This window comes from Leopardus geoffroyi, chromosome A1, assembly GCF_018350155.1.
Source record: "Leopardus geoffroyi isolate Oge1 chromosome A1, O.geoffroyi_Oge1_pat1.0, whole genome shotgun sequence".
NCBI lineage: Eukaryota > Metazoa > Chordata > Mammalia > Carnivora > Felidae > Leopardus > Leopardus geoffroyi.
Genome location: NC_059326.1, coordinates 56,474,730 through 56,496,199, shown reverse-complemented (window position 1 = coordinate 56,496,199; position 21,470 = coordinate 56,474,730). Strand labels below are relative to the sequence as shown.

Here is a 21,470-nt window from a genome sequence, read left to right as displayed (position 1 = left end):
TAGTTTTATTTCAACATTATTTACAGTTTTATTTCTTTATTCTATTACAGTTTTATTTCAAACTTATATAGCTAATATTGATGAATTAAATCCAATGACATATAAATCACAAAGCACTGCCGGATGACTGACACCATATATAAGAAACCTACCAGGGAACCACAGGCTAAGGACACAGATTGAACTGGAAAAAATAACACTTAACTATAAGAAGTATGTCTAATTATATACGATGATTAGTGTGATTCACTCAGTTGTACGATTTATTTCTTGTTCATGATTTTGTGGCCTGAAAGCAGTCCCGTTCTGCTATAGTATCAGGCAATCATAGCAAAAATTGCCTAGCACAACACTGATTAGCAAATATTAACAATGTATTCTTAAGTACATTTATAACAATTCAGTTTAATGGGCAATTGATTTCTCAGTATTAATGTGATATTTTTAAATGATCTCTTAATTTCCTTTTCAGTTACCCTATTGTTATGGAAACACAATAGATTTTGGCATGTTGGTTTTAGTATCCTGCAACTTTAGTGGATTCAGTTATTAGTACTAACAGCTGTTCTGTAGAGTCTTTTGGGTTTTCTACGTATAAAATCATGCACTATGCAAACAGAGATAAATTTATTTCTTCCTTTCCAATTTCAGTGCATTTATTTCTTTTTCTTGCTTACTGTTCTAGCTAGTACCTCCATTACTATATTGAACAGAAGTGGTAAAGGTGCGTATCCATGTAACTCTGGATCTCAAAGGAAAAGACTTCAGTTTTTCACGGCTGAATATGCTGTTAGCTAGGAGATTGTCATATGTGGAGGTAAATTCCTTCACGTAATTTGTTAACATTTTTTTTTATCATGAAAGGATGCTGAATTTTCTCAAATGTGTTTTTCAGCATCTACTGAAATATGATTTTATTATTTCTGTTAATGTGGTGTATCATATTAATTTATTTGCACATATTGAACCATCCCTGCCTCCCAGGAATAAATCCACTTGGTCATGGTATATGATCTTTCTAATGTACTGCTGAATATGGTTTGTCAATATTTTATTAAGGATTTTTACATGTCTGTTCATTTTGGGCACTGGCCTATAGTTTTCTTTTCTTGTAGTGTCTTTTTCAAGCTTTGGTTTCAAGGTAATGCTGGCATCATAAAATCAGTTTGAGAGTAGACCTTCCTCTTCAGATTTTTGGAATAGTTTGACCAGTATTGTTATTATTTCTTTAAAGATTGGTAGAAACCACCAGTGAAGCCTTTTGGTGTTGGGATTTCCTTTGTTGCAGGTATTTAATTACAAATCCAATCTCCTTACTCACTATTGGTCTGTTCAGGATCCCGTTTAAAAGAGCACCAATGGGGCGCCTGGGTGGCGCAGTCGGTTGAGCGTCCGACTTCAGCCAGGTCACGATCTCACGGTCCGTGAGTTCGAGCCCCGCGTCGGGCTCTGGGCTGATGGCTCAGAGCCTGGAGCCTGTTTCTGATTCTGTGTCTCTCTCTCTCTCTGCCCCTCCCCCGTTCATGCTCTGTCTCTCTCTGTCCCAAAAATAAATAAACGTTGAAAAAAAAAAAATTAAAAAAAAAAAAAAAAAAAAGAGCACCAAAAGAGCTGTGCACTCTGGTCCCACAGCCGGGCCATGTGCGCAGCTGTACTCCCTGCCACCAACCGGCAGTTGCAGCCCCCAGCGCTCCAGGAATGCCTTTCCCAAGGGCCTGCTGGCCAGGGAGGAGCCTGTGAGCCTGGGTTCCTGGGGGCCAACATGCTGCTGACCAAAAATGCAGTGTCACTCCGAGGTACAATTATCCAGGACTATGCCCAGAACAAGCATCAGCAGCACCTCTGCCAGGGGCCTGGTCAATATTTGCTTCCCATGCAAGCGGTGCTGGCATCAGGAAATGCCAGGAAGGAAGAGATCCTGAATTCCTTCAAGTTCCTCAGACCTCAGAACAGGTTCGAGCCCAAATTCTAATGCTTTCTAAGAAGTGCGAGGGGAGTGGTGCACAAGGGCACCCCCTCTTCAACTTCCTACAGGAGGCTCTTCCGGCCCCCAGTAATGATGCCACTGCTCATGACCAGCTCCAAGTTCATCACCTGGTTTACAGTGTGATGTAATGATGTCACCTGGAACTTGGAGAAGTTCTGCTGTCCCACAGACTCAGCTGTGCCTAGGGAGCCCCTCCATCCCTGCTGCTTTCAGTCACAGCGCTCTCCCCTCTGAGGATTTCATCCATGAATGTGTTTACTTGAAATATGCATGGAGGAATGCCTGATGTCCAGGAAAATTCCTTAAGATGGGCGCTTCTTGTCCATCCTAGCTCCCCATTCCTCAAACCAAGGCTCCTCACTAATAAAACACTGGTTGTCAGGAAAAATAAAAAAGAATAAGATACTTGGGTAACCTTAACCAAGGAGTAACCAAGGAGTTGATAAAACCTCTAAACTTGAAAGTACAAAGCACCAATAAACAAACAAACAAACAAAAACAAAAAACTTAAAGAGACATAATAAATGGAAAGACATCCTGTATTTATGGATTGGCAGACTTAATATTATTATAATGTCCATATTACCCAAGGCAATCTATAGAGTCAATGCTATCAAATGCCTATCAAAATCTCAATGGCATTTTTCAAAGAGTCCTAAAATTGATATGGAATCACAAAAGACCTCAAGTAGCCAATGAAATCTTGACAAAAACAAAGCTGGAGGCATCATATTCCCTGATTTCAAAATATATTACAAAACTACAGTAATTTTAAAAAGTGTGGTACTGGCATAGATAAATATGTACATCAATGGAACAGAATAGAGAGTCCAGCAATAACCAATACATATGCAGTCATCTTATCTTTGACAAGGCTGCCAAAAATACACAGTGGTTAAAAAGTTTCTTCAACCAATATTCTTGGGAAAACTGGACATTCACACACACAAAAATGAAATCAGACCCTTATTTACACCATAAACAGAAATCAATCACTATAAAGACTACCATGTAAGATCTGAAACTATAAAACTCTTAAAAGGAAACATAAGAGAAAATCTTGACATTAGTCTTGGCAATCATTTCTTAGATCTGACACCAAAGTGTTAGGTAGAAGCTGGATGTGAACAGTGGAAGGAACACCCCAGGCAGAGTCTCAAGTCCTTGAATGGGAATGAGACAGAAGGTGGAGGCAAGGACAGTGATGGAAGAAAAAAAAAAAAAAAAAAGCTACACACTAGAAGCCCAGAATAGCTCCTACCAGCCCAGAGAGAACCAATAATATCCAATCCCAAAACAACCTTGGGTCTGGTTCCACTGTGGGGAACCTGCCTGCTCTCCCAACTTGAGATTGTACTTTTGCTTTAATAAAGTGTTTCGTGCTTAGTACTTTCCTTCTGGCTGTCTTTATTCTGAGCACGGATACCCCACCTGAATCTTCTCGTGGGGATTCCAAAGACCAAGACCTCCATTCACAACACAGACACTCCCCAGTTCCTGAAAAAAGCATAGGCAATGAAAGCAAAAACAGACAAGTAAAACTACAGCAAAATAAAAAGCTCTGTACCACAACGGAGACAACACAATAAGAAGGCATTCTATGGAATGGAAGACAGTATCTGCAAACCATACATCTGACAGGGTATTAATATCTAAAATATATAAGCAACTTAGACAACTCGATATCAAAAACAAATAACAAAATAAAAAACAAATAGAAAAATGGGCAAAGACCTGAACAGATATTTCACCAAAGGCAAACAAGTGGCCAAACAGCTGACTGGAGTACAAAAAGATGCTCAGCATCAGTCATCAGGGAAATGTAAATCAGAACCACAATGAGATATCACCTCACATCTGTCAGTCATGCTATTATCCAAAAGACAAAAGATAAACAATGTTGACTAGGATGTGGAGAAACTGGAACTCTTATTTTCTGTTGTCAGGAATGTAAATTGGTGCAGCTGCTATGAAAAACAGTATGGGGGTTCCTCCAAAAATTAAAAATAGAACTACCAAATGATCCAGCACTCCCACTTCTGAGTATGTATCTAAATGAAATAAAATCAGGATTTTGAAGAGATATCTGCACTGTCATGTTAACTGCAGTATTATTCACAATATAAAAATTAGGAAACAATCTTAGCATCCACTGATAAATGCATGGATAAAGAAAATGTGGTATAAACAATGGAATAGTATTCAGCCTTGAAAAAAGAAAGAAATCCTGCCATTTTTGGCAACATAGATGAATCTAGAGGACAGTATGCTAAGTGAAGTAAGCTAGTCACAAAAAGAGGAGAAAATGCTACATAATTCCACTTAAATGAGTTATCTAAAGTAGTCAAACTCATAGAGAGTAGAATAGTGGCTCCAGGGGGTGGGGGCAGAGGGAAATGGAGTTGCTGCTCAATGGATATAAAGTTTTAGTTATACAAATAGGTAAGTTCTGAAAATCTATGTAAAACTCAGTGCCTATATATAGCTAACAATATTGCATCGTGCACTGAAAAATTCTGTTAAGAGGATAGATCTCACAGTAAGTGTTTGTAGTACACACACATACACAAAGGGCATAAGAAAACATTGAGAGGCAATGGATATATTTATTACCTTTATAATAACGATTGTCTCAAGGATGTATGCATGTAACAAGCTCATTAAGCTAGATACATTAAATATGTATAGTTTTTGGTATATCAACTATACCACAACAGAACTTTTTTTAAGTAATGGTATCTTAGCAAATTTTTGACAGTATACAGAAAAATTTATCAACTAAAATATTATTCTAAAGTCACGTAGCTGTAAAGATTTCAAGAACAATTTAAAGATTATCATTACATATTTGGTACCTAAATGAGTTTAAAACTCCTGTCATGTAAATAAGCATTTTTAAAAAATCTCATATGCAGGGCGCCTGTGTGGCTCAGTCAGTTAAGTGTCCAACTTCGGCTCAGGTCATGACCTCATGATTTGTGAGTTCGAACCCCATACTGAGCTCTGTGCTGACAGCTCAGAGCCTGCCTGGAGTCTGCTTCAGATTCTGTGTCTCTCCCTCTCTCTCTTATCAAATAAGATATAATAAATAAATACCATGTGGCAAGAGGGTTTTCATGAGAAATACAAACTAAATATGATGAAAAATAATAAAAATTTATGCTAAAAAAGAAACCAATAATTCAGTAGCATAGTTCAAACTTTAAAAATATGAAGACACTATATGAAATCTCTTTTATGTAATCCATTAAAAATGTATTCGATAACTATACTGGTGATTAGTCAAATTCGTAGAAAATATGAAAAGAACAGAAAAATAGGCTAATGGAGCACACTCTCAATAAAGCAGCTTTTGGGAGACAGTAAATTCATACTATGTTCTATTTCATTTTGGTTACTTAAAAATTTTTTTAATGTTTATTCATTTTTGAAACACAGAGAGAGACAGAGCACAAGCAGGGGTGGGCCAGAGGGGGATGGGCACAGAATCTGAAGCAGGTTCCAGGCTCTGAGCTGTCAGTGCAGAGCCCAACATGGGGCTCAAACTCATGAACTGTGAGATCGTGACCTGAACTGAAGTCAGACACTTAACCAACTGAGCCACCCAGGCACCCCTCATTTTAGTTATTTTAAAATAATCAAAATAATTTCAAGTATAAAGGAAGTCATATATGAAATAACTCAAAGAAGAGTCATTCAGTATAGTTGCTGCTATAAAATGATTATTCTATAGAATAATCCATCTCAGATTTGGTATTCAAATTATTTTACTATTATTTGAACTATATTTTAAGGGCAATATACATTATGAAGATCATTTTGGTTATGTAATATGTAGTCACTCTTGGATGCTTGAAAACAGTAAGAAATCATTAAATAAGCCCTTAATAAACACTGGATCTAAAATCAAATTTTAAAAGAATGGAGTCAATTATATGCAAAAATATTTGTGACAGATTAATAGAATGGTTTTACCTATGAATAAAAAAAAAAATACAACAGTTTGAAACCCTTCAGTGACCCACCCAGATACCTCAAGTCCTGTGCCTTAGTTGTGCTTGGCAACATCAACAGCTCTTTGCCTAGAAGCATTCTCCAAAGCCTTAAGTCCTCTGCCCACATGCACTGCACATAGGTAGTAGTGTTGAAAAAATCACACCTTCAAGAGCATCTCTCAATTTATGTCTGATAGGACTTTTTATGTACATACACCAGCTCCCTTAAGAAAATTTTGAGGCATGTGTTTTTACATCATTTTCCAGAATTTCCCTCTCAAAATGAAGTTCCAGACACTAAAGCTAGTAACAAGATGGAGAGTATATCCTCTCCTTAGTAAGTTCTCCACTCCCGCACTGATGTTCCCTGCACCTCCCAAATAACTACTTCCACTCAGTTTCTTTGCTCTGGACCTGATTCTGGGAGAAGCCACATCTACATACAAATAACATAAGTATGATTGTACTCAATCATACAACTTTCAATAATAAAGAATCTATATTAAGCAGCTCTGGGTTGTACATGAATATATTTTGACAAAAGGCAAAGTTTGATGAGTGGGACTAGTGCATGTGTCATAACTATATAGAATAACACTGATATAAACAGCAGAAACCATCAGCATCACTCATGCTACAGAGCCTATTTTCTGTTCTCATCTCTAGAGCCTCCAGGTCCACTTTATTCTACACATTCTCTCTGATTTATTTCTATGCCATCAGTTATCACTTACAGGCTTTCAGATGTCTATCTCCAGTCCCTAGATATTGCCCAATATTCAGATCCATATAGTAAATTCCTAAAAACCAGACGTGTCCAATTAGATATTCCATAAGCACCTCAAATTCAAAATGTCCAATACTCCAAACATTACAATTCACACCATGGGCCCTGTTTCTTCTCCTGTGCATAACATCAAGTTTTCCAAGCAAGAAACTTAAATTGTATTACTGGTATGATTCTCTTCTTTACCTCCATCTCCAACTAATTTAAAGCTATGTAATTCTAGGGGTGTCTGGGTGGCTCAGTTATTTAAGCGTCTGACTTTGGCTTAGGTCATGATCTCACAGCTCGTGGGTTTGAGCCCCACGTGGGGCTCTGTGCTGACAGTGCAGAGCTTGGAACCTGCTTCAGATTCTGTGTCACCCTCTATCTCTCTGCCCCTCCCCCCACTCATTCTCTCTCTCTCTCTCTCTCTCTCTCTCTCAAAAATAAACACTAAAAAAATAATAAAGGTATGTAATTCTATTCTCTAAACACTGCTCCATGCATAATTCCCACCTTACCACATCTCGCTGAGTTTAAGCTATCATTGCCAGTCTGGATTTTTGTCTCAAGATTTTTGGCTGCCTAAAATTCATTTCTCCACACTTCTCCATTTCTCCATCTCAGGCTAATTTATTTTCATATTTCAAATTCTAAATTACATATATTTATTATATATATATTTATTATTTATATATATTCATTATATATATTCATCTTCAACAAAAATGTTTCAAGTGTCAACTCAGTGTCAAGATTTATTGCAGATACTAAGAATAAATACATCACTGAATAATAAAGATGGAATTTATGCTCTACTGGTTCTCAAACAAAAGCTTAGGAAGAAGTAAGTGACATCAGGTGTTATGGAGGAAAATAAATTAGGGTAAGGTGAATAAAACATCACGGGGAGATAGAGTGGCCAGGGAAACCACTCTGATGAGATATATATCCAAGCAGAAACCTGCTTGAACTAAGGGAGTGAACTATACAATTATTTAGGGGGAGCAGTTTCCAAGATGATAGAACAGCCAGAGTAAGGATGCCCTCAGGTAAAAGCAGGTTGTAGTAGTCTAGGAAAAGCAGAGATCAGTTTATTATGTCTCACTATCCTGACATTTTTGGTCTGATTTATACAACTCTCCTCTGAGCTTTTACAGCACACTGTCCCTCTATCACATAAACTGATACACTTTATGTAATCATCTGTTTGGTGACTGTTTTTCAACTCATTTTTTTTGTTTGTTTTAAAGTTTTTATTTAAATTCCAGCTAGTTAACATACAGTGTAATATTAATGGGGTTTTTTTCAACTCTTAAACAGACATTTAAACAACAGAGTCCTTGCCTTTTTCTCTGTGCCTGGTGCACACTGTCTATAACAAAAAGGCTCAATATTATATATTTTATCAAAAAGGAAATTATAAGCAGGCATTCATATATAAACATACAAACACATATATTTGTGTCTGTATATATATTTTTCCTCCCCCCCGCCCCAATATTTTTTATTCTTGTTTACATTTGTGTTTCCAATTATGAATTAAAAAAAAAAAAATGCCTAGAAAGCGGTTACAGAACGGGGTGAACTGGCCACAAAGCACGGTGACTCCCAAGGCTGGGTCACTTCCCACCCTCCCCTTCTGAATGTTACACCCGTCCAGCCTGCTGCCTAGGTCAGGTCAACCCACCTGGGCTCCTGGCTCTTCTCACTCTCAGAATCTGGCACAGGCACAGGCGAGCGGGTCCAGAGTGGCTCTGGGAACGACCATGGTGACTAGCAGACCAGGCGTCCTTGACATCCCCACTGCGGCTGCAGGCGTGGTTCAGGCTGTTCACGACGCACATGCGCCGGCGCAGGGCCCACCTACCAACGACCTCCATAGGTGGCGTAGCTTGCGTGGCTTGCGTAGGTTTCGTGGTGGCTCCAGCTGACTGAGCGCAGTTTCAGCTGCGCGGTCCCTACCTTCTCGCTTGTCCACCCGCTTGTGCGGGTCATCCGTTAAGATATTTCTTAAAAATATACATAATATTGGGGCGCCTGGGTGGCGCAGTCGGTTAAGCGTCCGACTTCAGCCAGGTCACGATCTCGCGGTCCGTGAGTTCGAGCCCCGCGTCGGGCTCTGGGCTGATGGCTCAGAGCCTGGAGCCTGTTTCCCATTCTGTGTCTCCCTCTCTCTCTGCCCCTCCCCCGTTCATGCTCTGTCTCTCTCTGTCCCAAAAATAAATAAACGTTGAAAAAAAAATTAAAAAAAAATATATACATAATATATATTAAAACATACATTAAATGCATACAACATGAAAGATATATATAATTAAGTCCATCTATATTAGATGTATGGACACACATCCTACCAGTTCTGATTCTCTCCTAGGAGAACACTGCATGACACGTATTTTGAAACTGAAGGTAGTTCTGGAGAACACAGTCTTAAGGATGAGTTTTCTGAATTGAGTCCAAGGTTTTTGGAATTGGTTCTCAACTCTGATTAGATTTAAAGATGTTTATCACCTGAGTTTCAGTGGTAAAGAAGGCACTGAAAGTCCATGGTGTGATGTAGCAGTAGAGATAGGCAAAATATCATCACTGCATATTCTTTTTTTAAAATACCATTTTAGGGGCGCCTGGGTGGCGCAGTCGGTTAAGCGTCCGACTTCAGCCAGGTCACGATCTCGCGGCCCGTGAGTTCGAGCCCCGCGTCAGGCTCTGGGCTGATCCTCAGAGCCTGGAGCCTGTTTCCGATTCTGTGTCTCCCTCTCTCTCTGCCCCTCCCCCATTCATGCTCTGTCTCTCTCTGTCCCAAAAATAAATAAATGTTGAAAAAAAAAAAAATAAAATAAAATACCATTTTAATGAAGCATTTTCAAGATTTTTTTTTTTTTTTTGCTTTTGGATAAATACATGCACATTTAAATCTTGACTGTCTTCATTGAATTATCTTTTAAAGTGTTAAAGGTTGGGGCACCTGGGTGGCTCAGTCGGTTAAGGGACCGACTTTGGCTCAGGGCTCAGGTCATGACTTCGGCTCAGGTAATGATCTCACAGTTAATGGGTTTGAGCCCAGTCAGGCCCTGTGCAGACAGCTCAGAGCCTGCAGCTGCTTCAGATTCTGCGTCTGCCTCTCTCTCTGCCCCTCCCCCGCTCTCTCTCTCTCTCTCTCAAAATTAAATAAACATTAAAAACATTTAAGACAAAAAAATAAATGGTTAAAGACGTATTTCTTTTCCATAGTTAACATGAGTATTTTCATTTAATTTTTTATATTGAAGTACAACATACATTCAGAAAAAAAAGAGAAGTGTATATATATATATATATATATATATATATATATATATTTTTTTTTTTTTTAATGAAAAAAATAGACCTACCTATGTAAATATTACCTAGGCTAAGACTATGACAGTATCTCAAACACCTCCTTTCATGACGTTCCTGATTACTACTATCTCCCTCTTCTCCCAAAGTAATCACTATCATGACTTCTAATGCCTGTTTGAATCATATACAAAAGGAATTATACAATTATTCTTTTTTTACAAGGGGCTTCTTGGGTTAATGATATGATTGTAGGGCATATCCATGTTGTTATGCATAGGTACAACAGATTTTCATTTCATTCCAAAGTTTCTTTACACAAATATATCCCCATTTATTTATACATTCTACAAATGGACATGTGAGTTATTTGGGGAGGAGTATTCTGAAAGATGGCTCAAGAACATTCTTGTGCATGTCTTTTAGAACACAGTGATTGATTTTTTTGTCAGATGTATTATCAGAGCGAAATTGCTCACTCATAAAATAAGTACGTGTATGTTTAGTATAATATGTGAAAGACTATGAAGATTATACTAATTACATTCTTGGGAGAAGTATATGAAAATTGTACTTGCTTCACATTCTTGACAACACTTGGTACTGTCAGTTTTCTTTTAGCTTTTAAATGTTTCCCTCAATTTTAGCCACTCTGGTTAGTGTGCAGAACTCTCACATTGTGGTTTTAATTTGCAATGCCCCTGTGACTAATGAGGTTAGAAACCATTTCACAGGGGCACCTGGGTGGCGCAGTCGGTTGAGCCTCCGACTTCAGCCAGGTCACGATCTCGCGGTCCGTGAGTTCGAGCCCCGCGTCAGGCTCTGGGCTGATGGCTCAGAGCCTGGAGCCTGTTTCCGATTCTGTGTCTCCCTCTCTCTCTGCCCCTCCCCCGTTCATGCTCTGTCTCTCTCTGTCCCAAAAATAAATAAACGTTGAAAAAAAATTAAAAAAAAAAAAGAAAAAAGAAACCATTTCACAGATTTGTTAGTCATTTAGATATTTATTTTGTCCCTCTTTTTCTTGTTTTATACTCCTCCATATATCCTGGATTCTAGTTTACTAAAAAATAGATTCTCCCATTCTGTGGTTCCTCTTTCCACTATTTTAACATCTTTATCTTTTTAAAAAAAAATTTTTTTAACACTTATTTATTTTTGAGACAGAGGGAGACAGAGCATGAACAGGGGAGGGTCAGAGAGAGAGGGAGACACAGAATCCGAAACAGGCTCCAGGCTCTGAGCTGTCAGCACAGAGCCCGACGCGGGGCTCGAACTCACGGACCGTGAGATCATGACCTGAACCGAAGTCGGACGCTCAACTGACTGAGCCACCCAGGCGCCCCTATTTTAACATCTTTAAATGAACAGAAATTCTTAAATTTACTATAATCTGATTTAACGATCTTTCCTCTTATGGGTAGCGACTTTTGTGTCATATTTAAGAAATCTTTACATCCCTCAAAGTCACAGAGATATTCAGCTATGCTATCATCTAGTAGCTTTATTGTTTTTGCTTTCACATCCAGGTTGATAGTGTTACTATGCATATGATTTACGGTAGTGATCAACCTTCCATTTCAATTTTTCTTCTTTCTTTTCTTTTTTGTTCCCAATATTGATATTCAATTGACTCAGCACCATGTATTTAAAAGAGGGTGTGTGAACTTGTGTGTGTGTGTGTGTGTGTGTGTGTTTTCTTTTGTGTCATAATTGAATAGTCTTAAGTGAATACTTACAAAAGTAAGGTTCTGGTTGACCATGTGTTTGATACTTTAGAACAATTTTATCAAACTAACTAGTATAATGAGGTTGGCTGATAATTGGGCTGGAATACATTGGAAAAGAAAAAAATGAACTCAGGGTTTTAAATTCTCAGTTCAAGCTCAGCAAATATGACCTAAAAATTTTTAGATCTGAAGGAAGCCTTTATCCCCTGGAGCCCCAGAGCTGAGGTTTCTGAAAACCAAATCCAAAGTCTCATCATACAAGTGACTGAATTACAACCTAATTTGAAACCCCAACCATGCAGGGTATCATCTGTTAGATCAAGGGCATTGATTAGGAAAGAATGAGATTCTGAAAGCTGGAATAAGTACATTGGCAGATCCCGATGAACCTGGGGACACTGAACTTCTAAATTCTGCTGAGTCTCCTTTGCTGGTAGAAGCTGCTCCTCCAGCCCAGTATGAATCCGTTAACCCTCTTCTACCTGAAGAACTTGTAATGGCCTCCCCTAAGGCAGGTGCCTAGCAAGACATGCAGATTTCCTTCAGGACCTACCCTCATCTCTCTTCTTTGCTTCTAGACCTAAATATTAATAGACTCAAGTCTAAGAAGGTCCTAGAAAGTAAACTACAAAGATTGACTTTTGAACAGGTGCACATAATTCAAAATAACTGCATAGCTTTTCTAAATTATAATAACATGTAGCTGTGGAACATATATAAGAATGGACATTAAGAATGAGATAATGGCAGGAGGAACATAAAGTTTGATCAGGATGAATTTATTAATATGGACCCACAAGTTATTTTAAAATACAAATAAAATAATCCCTTTCCTTGAGCCCTCAAAGTTGTTTCACTGCACTTAGAAGAAAACCTAAAAAATTAGTTTTCCATTGCTTACAATGGCTCTGTTAAGCCTCATTTTGTACCACTACCTATCTCTGTATTCCTTACTAATATGGTCCATATTCAATTTCTTGAACACAGCAAGCTGCCCCTGATGAAATTTGCATAATCCCAAATTCTCTCCTCAACTACTTCCTGTTGTCAATGTCTCAGCATCAAAGTTAGAATAAACACACATTCCATCCACTGTTATCACTCCCTACAGTTTCATTTTCTTTTAAATAGTTATGATTATCATAAATGAAAGCACATTCATAAAGTCACTATCTGCATCTCTTTTAGAAAACCCCAGTACCCAAATTTAAAGTCCACGAGACAAGTAGCATAGTGCTTGACACAAATTTGCTGCTCAAAAAATATGGGTTTAAAAATGAGCACAACTTATACATGGAAGAATAACATGAAAACTCTAAAATATTTCATAATAGTTTCTTAAAATGTTATACATTTTATATGTTTCAAAACTCTGGATATTTATAATATACTGAACTAAATATCATAAAAATATTCACATTCACAAATAACACACCTACATTATGTAAACAATACAGGCAAATTCTTTTAGATGCAGAGGATAATATATTTTAGAATGGGATTAAAATGATTTCTTCAAATCACAACATCAGTAACTGTTTAACAAGCCCAACATTGGCCACCTTAACACATACTGACATACGCACAAACTTGCACAATTCAGTTACTTAAAAATACTTTCTTTAGTAGAAAATATTGATTTATCTAGGTTTTTAGCTAGATGTAAGTAGTCCCTTTTTTTAATTTTAACGACTTTGTAGCATAGATTCAGACATCTATCTTTCCTAGGATGCTGACACTTCCTTGAATCTTTGATAATTGCATATTAGACAGAAAAAAAAGCATAATATAAAAACTGGACTAGATAGTTTTTTGAAATAATTACGTTTTCTAGGGGGCCCTGTTAAAAATAAACTTCAACAACAAAAAATAAAAACAATCGAACCAACCAAGGTTTTGTGGATAGTAAAAAGAGGAAGCAATGCTAAACAGCACCTTTTTTCACTAAAATACAATAAAAAAGATCATGGGTCACCACATTTGAATGGTCTGATATTGGAGATGTCCAAAGCACAAGCCTTGAGGGACCATTGCATATTAACCTGGGTAAAGCCAAGGGTGTAAATGAATGAAAGTAATTTTTTTATTTATGTCTGTATGAATTTACTTATTTGATAACTAAATTATGAGAAGCTCACAAGTTTAGAGCTATTGCCACTCTTACTAGCTTTGATCAAGTCAATATAAATAGGAAACTATGTAAGTGTCTACAATTATTGCCATATGTGTGTGTGTGTGTGTGTGTGTGTGTGTGTGTGTGTATTCTAAACACAACACTAAACAGTATTAACTGGGGGCATTCAAAAAGCCCACCCACCTCATTACATGCTTTATTGCCAAAGAGGTGGCTTGAAACAAACAGAAACTTAAAAAGTAGTCTTCTTAAAAAATCAGAACTTCCAAGTTCTTTCTAAAACACAGAAGCTTGCATATTTAACATTAAATTTATTATAGAGAAAATTTTCCAAAATAAGATGTATATTTTATTAAAATATTTAAAACATTTAAAGTTTTATTGAGGACCAGAAACTAAATCTAACATATCTATTCTCATAACATTTTCAGTTCTGACTCAATTGTTTAGCAATTGAAAATAATTCACTTTTGTCACTTAGTTTCTGTTAGTTGGGACCTCCAAGTCAAGGTATTGACTTGAAGTCTAGGACAACAAATAATGTTTCCCTAGAACCACCCAGAGCACCCATAACAGGTGGTTATGGAGTAGTACTTTAAAAATAGAATAATAAAATATCCAAATATTCTGATTGATTTACAAGCTATTGAATGACTAACTTGTGAACTATTATTAAAACACTGCTTATCATATTTGATGGGTACTAGTTACAAAGAAACTTATTTCAGATTTATTTAATCTGTGGGTTATTAACATTAGGATTAAGTCAGAGTGTATATCTCTTGATAGGTGATAGAAAGAAAGAAAGAAAGAAAGAAAGAAAGAAAGAAAGAAAGAAAGAGGAAATGTAGACAATGTCAAACCTTAAAAAGTCAGCCCATCACAGTAAGTCTGGTATATTATAAATACTCTGATTGCAACAGTGCCAAGTGCAATGCAAACACTTTGCTGATTGATTGACTGAAGTGGGTCGAAGTATTTTTTGTTAAATAAAGAACATATTGATTTCATTATTAAAATTTGGTTTGGGGCCCCTGGGTTGTTCAGTCAGTTAAGCATTAAATTCTTGATTTCAGCTCAGGTCATGATATCACGGTTTCATGAGTTCAAGCCCTGCTTTGGACTCTGCACGGAGCCTGATTAGGATTCTCTCTCTCTCTCTCTCTCTCTCTCTCTCTCTCTCTCTCTCCTTCCCTCCCTCTCCCTCTTTCTCTCCCTTCTCGCTCTCCCCAATCATGCTCTCTCTGTCTCTCTCAGAATAAACTTAAAAAAATAAAAATAAATAACTAAAATTTTGTTTGTAGCAGAATTATCTGGGTAGGTATCAAGTCAGTGAGTCTCTGATGATCTGTAGACCTGTGCCTCTGATGCACGTCAAATTTTAGTGCCACTCAATTATAACGTCATTACCTATGCATGGTTTATTTCAACCTCCAGTGAGATACATTTAGACTCAGATTTCTCTTTTTTCTCTGCCCAAAGTAAGAACTTGAAAAAAAATGAGTCACATATGATATCACTGAAGAGAAACAATTCCTTAGGAGTAAGTTAGATTATGGGGCGCCTGGGTGGCTCAGGTTAAGCGTCCAACTTCTGCTCAGGTCAGGATCTCATGGTTCGTGGGTTCAAGCCTCATGTAGGGCTCTATGCTGAAAGATCAGAGCCTGGAGCCTGCTTCAAATTCTCAGTCTCCCTCTCTCTTTCTTCCCCTTCTCTGCTTGCATTCTGTCTCTCTCTGTCTCTCAAAAATGAATAGACATTAAAAAAAATTTTTTGGGGGGCGCCTGGGTGGCGCAGTCGGTTGAGCGTCCGACTTCAGCCAGGTCACGATCTCGCGGTCCGTGAGTTCGAGCCCCGCGTCGGGCTCTGGGCTGATGGCTCAGAGCCTGGAGCCTGTTTCCGATTCTGTGTCTCCCTCTCTCTCTGCCCCTCCCCCGTTCATGCTCTGTCTCTCTCTGTCCCAAAAATAAATAAACGTTGAAAAAATAAAATTTAAAAAAAAAAAATTTTTAAAGGAGTAAGTTAGATTTTCACATGACACCAGTATTCAGAAATGGTTTGTTACTAAACACTCATATAATTTTTGTTTAGGAAAAAAAATCCTTATCTGGAAGAATCCATAGAGTCAATAAATTTACATTATATGAGTTTGAATACAAACTTAAATCCAAAAAGAACTGCATGCTTACTAATGTTGCACTAGAAGATCTGAACTAAAATAGGGTTGATGAAAAAAAAACACAAGTAATTTAAAAGCTGTTTTGACTACGACTTGTCTACAGGTAAACTTGAAAAAGAAGACCTTTCAGTTATTCTATGCATGACATTTTCCGGTAGTGGAAGGCGTCAATAGAATTATGACTATAATAATTTAGAACTCTGGTAAGATCATGTTCCTTTAAAGAGGGTCTTCAAACAGCAATTGGAAAAAGGAGAATTATTAAAGAGTGTACACCTGAGCATTCAGTTAAGTTCAGGTATAACAATAATTCCTCCTATGTAAAATAATCAGTTAAATTGAGATTCCTTATGCAAACCAACCAACTAATCAACAACAATGGAGAGGATGACTGTAACTACTGCAAAACACTCATTAACCATAAGAATTAATTCCAAGGAGGAAAGCAATAACTATTGCCTCCAAAAGAAAAGCATATAAAATTCTTTTTCAGAAAGAAAGGAAATTATTTCTTAATAACATCTAGAGATGTTTCCCCTTTCAGGAGAGTCAGACTTAATAAGTGAAGGAGAGAAAGAATATTTCTAGTTTCTCTGTATTTAAAATGGCTCAGTTAGGGGCGCCTGGGTGGCGCAGTCGGTTAAGCGTCCGACTTCAGCCAGGTCACGATCTCGCGGTCCGTGAGTTCGAGCCCCGCGTCAGGCTCTGGGCTGATGGCTCAGAGCCTGGAGCCTGTTTCGGATTCTGTGTCTCCCTCTCTCTCTGCCCCTCCCCCGTTCATGCTCTGTCTCTCTCTGTCCCAAAAATAAATAAAAAACGTTGAAAAAAAAATTTTTTAAATGGCTCAGTTAAAAATAAAATGAAATAAAATGGCTCAGTTAAATACTGCAAGTCAACACATGTCTTTTGATATTTTTGATTTTGTCTATTTTGAGGTACTAAAAGTAAAATTGAAGCAAAGGGCATGTATTTTAAAATAAACATCATTACTCAGTACTCAATTGATAAAGAAAAAACTAATTTGTTTCACCTTTCAATATTATTTAATTCAGCAAGCATTGATTTTTCTATGCTGTACAAATCTGGATCCTTGGTGTTACCAGAGGTACAAAAATGAATAACATGTAGTCCCTAGCTTCAATGAGCTCATAGTCTATTGAATAAAACAGATTCATAAACTGCCATACAAAATATCAAGTAGTAATTTTATAAAAATGGAATAAGGCTCTCAAACTTTAGCAGGCATCAGAATTACCTGGAGGTATTGTCAAAACATAGACTGATTGGTCTCGCTCTCAGAAATTCTGATTTAGTACGTGTAGTATAAGGCCTGGATAATTTCAATTTCTAACATTGTCCCAAATTATACTTATGTTGCTGATCTTGGAATGATACTTCTAAAATCACTGCTTTAAGACTATGACAGACCGAAATATTTATTTTTACTTTTAGTTGTTCAACAAAGGAAGAATTCTCAGGAGACATGAACTTGCTGTTCGATAATTCATTTAAATTTGATAGGAGGATGAAAAAATAAATAATTATATGGAAAGGAAATAAATTAAAGCCATAAATAAGATAGAATATTCGATTATGTGTAGACGAGTGGTTAGACTATGAACAGAAGTATTTGACTACTAGTAAGGAGAGATATGCAACGTAGATTTACTGAACATTTATATATGACTAGATAAATAAAATCTGTGTGTAATAAAACAGGCTACACAACCAGAATAGCTAAAATTAAATAATATCAACTTATGATGATTATTGGTTGTAACCGAAACTTTTATTTCTGTTGTATAAAATATTACATTTTTTTTGGAAAATGCTTTACCATTTTTTATAATATTAACCATACACTCAGACTATGATTCATCCATTTTACTCCTAGATATAGTGCCAAGAGTAATGAAAACATATGCTGACAAAAAGACAAATACATTAATGTTCAAGGAAGATTGAATTAGATTAGTCTAAATGACTAATCTAAAATGACACAAAATCTTTCAATGAGTGAATGAGCAAAGAAAATGACCTGCATATACAAATATGGGTGAATCTCAAAAACATACTGAGTGAAAAAAGGCAAATGCAAAAGAGTACTTAATAGAGAATTCCATTTTTTTTTTTTTCGGTTCTAGCAATAAAGCTAATCTATGATGGTTGAAACCATATCGTTGTTTTTCCAGAATCTGGGGTGAGAATAAGTGAATAGAAGTATGCATAAGGAAATTTTCTGGGTTATGGAGATATTCCATTACTTGATTAGATGGTCACAGAAGTAATCTAACTAAGATGCAACAGACAGGGTTTATTGAATGACTGGGTATTGTTGGTAATGGTGGAAAAGAAAAAAAAATATGGTGACATATTTTAAGCCTAGATAAATGAATGTATGATGATGGTAGTAAGTGAAATAGAAAAACAACAATAGAAAAGTAGCATTTATAGGTATATTAATTTTCTATGGTTGTGTAATAAATTACCATAATTGTAGTAGTTTAAAACACACATTTATTATTTCACAGTTTCTGTAATTCAGGAGTCCAGGCAAGACCACTGGTTGTCTCCTTCAGGGCTCACAAGGCTGTCATCGAGGCATCAGACAGATTGCATTCTTATTTAGAGGCTTCACTGATGAAAAATCCCCCTCTAAGCTTTCTCAAGTTGTTTGAAGAATTTATTTTCTCATTGCTATAACACATATGGCAGCTTGCTACTGCAAGACAAGTAATGGGAAGAGACAGAGAGAAGGAGATGGGAAGCAAGTGAGAGAGCAAGAGCCGGACAGAGAGATGTTAGTCAGATGAGTACCACAATCACAGCAATATTTTGAAATCATGTAAATATAATCGTAAGCATCTTACCACCTTTGCAGTATTTCATTGTTTAGAGCAAGTCACATGTCTTCCTGCTCTGAAGGGGAAGGATTATACAGGAGTGTGAATACCAGGATACAAAAATCATGGAGGTCACCTTAAAGTCTCTCCTCCACCGTAAAGTAAATAAAAGTTATTTTACATTTGTTGAATTTGTGATTCTTTCCTGTGTCTACGTCAATAACATAGTTGAAACAGTTTTCCTTGGCAAGATGGTGGAGTACATCTTGACTATTCACATCACACACATTTTTGGATTGACATCTAATTTTTCTGTTGAGTTTCTCTCCATAAGAGATGTATAATGAAAAAAAAAATTACAAGGGAATTTGTATCTTTTTAGTGATATCAACATGATACACTTTGCTACCAATATGTACAAAAACCTTTATTCTGGTGATATTCTGCATGCTTTGGGAGAAAAAAGAGCCACAGTTGTTGCATGACTGAAATAGCTTCAGGCAGAAATGGAACCAATTGTGAAGACATTTGAAGATCCAGAAACTACAAGGCAGATGCAGTCAACCAGAGATGGGCAGATGCTGTTTAAGTACCTGGTGGGCAGGCATGGTTTTAGGTAGGAATATTTAGATATACTCTAGAGTTATGTAAAATCCAATATGAATATGGGAATTACTCTGGAGCACCAGAATATCTTTACTTCTTTAGAATGTTGGTTCCTGCAACAGCCAGAAATGCTTTGAGTTCACTCAGGGGAAAACTGGCCTCTGAAATCTTAATTCAGAGTAGGGATGCAGCTATGGAAGACCTTACATGGTTAAAAGAGACCATAGGTAATAATTCTGAGTTTTCCACTTCGGTATCTTCAGCAGCAAACAAGGTTCATCCACTGTCCTCTGTTTTCTTCAACTAATCAAGGGGCATGATAACATTATTGATCTCTTCTTTTGCCAGCCATCATATCTTAATGCAATTTAGATGATATGCCCACATATTCCTCACTATTAGGCTACAGCCATCATAACGAACAAAGATGTTCAAAAATGCCAGCAGCTGCTAAAAGATCTGGTTAAAGTTATTGAACACAGTCTTACACATATAAAGACCCAGTTACAGAATTTCTTGAATGCTTTTATGTTAACTTTGACTTTGATGGAGCTCAGAAAATTCCACATACTGAGGGAATGTGAATCAGTACTTGTGAATGACTTCTAGGTAGCTTAAGGATTTCACTGAAAATCATTGACTCTTCATATTTGAGACGTTTTGTTGCATTCACCTGTGTATCCGCACTCACATGTTGGCAGACAAACTGAACATGAAAGGTGGATTGTCAATGTGATGAGAAATGCAGGACTGGCTGCCAAGACTGATTCTAAATTAGGTCATGTGGTTATAGGTAAGAATGCAGCTTCATGCTATCAGCAAGTGATTAAAAAGACCAAAAACCTTTCATTTAAAAGCCAGAGATTTTGGCTATGAGAAGAAACTTCATCAGAAAAGAAGGTCAGAGGCTTCTAACTGGGCAACTGAGGACTCTGACTTCTACTGAAGAACTGTATAAAGATAAAATGAAAACAAACTATAAAATAAAGACAAAATAATAAAACCATTATATAAAGGTTGGCATACATTGTAGAAACAACATATTGAGCATAAATTTGGGGAAATTTGAATAAAATTGGCCGTGTTTCATTAAAAAAATAAGGTAGTAGAAAATGTATTATGATTTGTGGTTAAGACTACAAATATTACATTACATTTAAATAGCATGTTGATAACTGTTCAGAGTTTTTATTGAGTTTCTGGGATATAAAGGAAAATGGCTCAATGACAATTTCTCTATTTTGGAATAACCTAAGTTGATTTTTTTTTTAGTATGATCCAGGCAAGGAGAGGAATATATTTGCCCATTTAGATCAATTGGACTATGAAGTTTAAAAAATAATCCTCAGGAAACATGATGAGAGATATTTTTAAACTGCAAAGCTATGCATTAGCATAAAACAAGAGCAAGGAAGCAAGGATGAATGTCATTTCTGCAACCAATGGAGTCACTGACCATATGTTCTCTTCCCAAATCCAAGGATAAGATAAATCATTGTCACAATGCTGATAATCAGTTCTGTCAGTCAATTCTCTAGCAATCTGTCTCAAATCCATAAAAAAGGAACATAGTTAAAAGGTGATCACTTGGCCCAAGATTAACCAGGCTGAAATCTAACAGGTAGGCAAGAACCTAGCAAACTCCCTAGCAGATTTAATGATAAGGGAAAATAAACTTTGTCATGGGCCATTCAATTTGTGGAACTTTGGTGGGTACCTTTGGGAATATCAATAGTATTTTACCAAAAACAGAAGGCAAGGACAAACTAGCAATTATTGATGGGATAATAGTATTCTAGATGTATGAATAAAGCAACTCTAGGCAGATTCTGTAATAGTGAGTATGAACAAAAATGATACAAGAGAAATTAATCATAGAAAAGATACTAGAAAATATTTATAAACCATTTAA

The 21,470-nt window shown here is 36.8% G+C and overlaps 2 pseudogenes; both read left to right on the top strand.

Annotated features, from left to right (window-relative positions):
• Positions 1-1,639: 1,639 nt before the first annotated feature.
• LOC123609520 lies at positions 1,640-2,221 on the top strand (annotated as a pseudogene).
• A 16,977-nt stretch (positions 2,222-19,198) lies between these two features.
• Positions 19,199-20,504, top strand: LOC123592861 (annotated as a pseudogene).
• Positions 20,505-21,470: the final 966 nt, after the last annotated feature.